Source organism: Rhinopithecus bieti, unplaced genomic scaffold (assembly GCF_001698545.2).
Source record: "Rhinopithecus bieti isolate Rb0 unplaced genomic scaffold, ASM169854v2 scaffold_35856, whole genome shotgun sequence".
Classification (NCBI taxonomy): Eukaryota; Metazoa; Chordata; class Mammalia; order Primates; family Cercopithecidae; genus Rhinopithecus; species Rhinopithecus bieti.
Window position 1 is genome coordinate 2,966,459 of NW_016815820.1, and position 1,817 is coordinate 2,968,275.

A 1,817-nucleotide genomic window follows, 5' to 3' on the forward strand; every position below is an offset into this window, starting at 1 on the left:
GTGACACTGAAACCAACACACCACTCCTTTTCAGATGGCAGAATGCACTGTACTCCTTAAAGGATCACACCTCATCCTTGAGGCTGTATCTCTGGATGGGAAACAGTACAAGGAGGCAGGCACTTATACCACTCATTCTTCTCAACGATTTCTTTTTACTGCTCTTGCCCCATCTCCTAGGTTGAGTCCATCATTATTCTCCTTATGGCTGTTGTAAAAACCATTTTACCCACTCTCCTTGTGTCTTTTCTTACCACTCCTAATCTTTTCTACATATTCTGTAGGTTGAGTCTGAGAATAGAAACGCCACTTTTTACTAAGAAAGAAAACAGTAGAGGTGGAGATGTGTGAGGCCACATACTATACCGGAGCTCCGGTGAGGTCACTCCCAATCTCAAAAATTGTCAATGGCTCCCCAGTGCCCACTCAATTAAGTTCAACTTTCCTATTCTGACTTTCAATTCCCTTAACAGTAGAGCTGCAGTTTATCTTGACAACCATAGTCTTCCTACAACATCCAGTAAAAGAGGGCTACTAACTAGTCCTCAAGCTGGTAAGGACTCTTCCTTCTTTCTTTACTCTGGTCCTTCCACCTGGAAAGTCCTCCTGCCCCTTCAAAGTCTGGTGTGTTTTTCAGAGCCCATCTCAAACACCACATGCACCTTTAAACACTCACAAGCATACTGGCACTTCCTTTTTTTTTTTTTGTTTTTCTTTTTTAAGAGACAGGGTCTTGCTCTGTTGCCCAGGCTGCAGTACACTAGGGTGATCATAGTTGGCTTTAACCTCAGACTCCTGTGCTCAAGCGATTCTCCTGCCTCAGCCTCCCAAAGTGCTGTGATTACAGGTGTGAGCCACAATGCCTGGCCTCTTCCCTCCTTTTCTTGTATTCAACTCCCTTCTTTTATCAGCCGTAGCACTTTATACCTTTTTCATGGCAGTGGACCTGTTGTACTTTTAAAAACCTCTTTATTTTGAGAGAATTGTAGGTTCACAGAGAGTTTAAGAAATAAGAAGAAGAAGACGAAATAATAATAGAGGAACTCCGTCTACCTTTACCCAGTTTCCCCCAAGGGTAACATCTGGTAATATTACAGTACCATGTTACAACCAGGAGACTGACATCAACTGTCCCTTGAATGAGACCGTGTGATTTTGTCCTTCACTTTCCTCCCTTCCGCAGCTCTTGGAGGGAAAGGGCTCTGTTCTCCTCTCCCTCAGCTTTCTCCCTGAGTTACCCCTTACTTTCCTCAGGGCCTTTCCAGCCTGAGGGAGAACAGCACAGTTCGGTTTCCTGTGTTCCTTGCTGCCACCCTGCCGCGATTCTCCCAAATGTTGGTGTCCTTATATTGCTTATTGGGAATTAATCATTTCCTTTCAACGTTGTGGCTTCCCTAAGAGCGAAGTTTTGCCCTCTTTTCTGGGGATGGAGATGTGAACTGGACAGGCAATTTGAGGGGTGCTATGCTGGACGGGAATTGGATTCTGCCTCCCCGCACCCTACTTCAGGCACCCCGTGGTCTTTCAAATCTGCCACCGTGAGTTCATCTGTTCGGTGCTTAGGATAGAGTCCCCAAAGCCGTGGGTCCTTTGAGCCTTTTGAAGTCTTCTGTTTTGGTGGGTGCTGGAGGGGCGCACCTTTGGCCTCGCATGGTGCAGTGCTTCTGGCACCCCCAATCCTTCTACCGCGGGGCCCGGGCGTGAGCGCCACGTGCGCCCACGCCCCGCGCCCCTTCCCGGGTCCCCGCCCGTCGCCCGCGCCACTTCCTGACGCGCCCCGGGACCCACGGCCCCGCCCCGCGGCCGGGCTGGGCGGG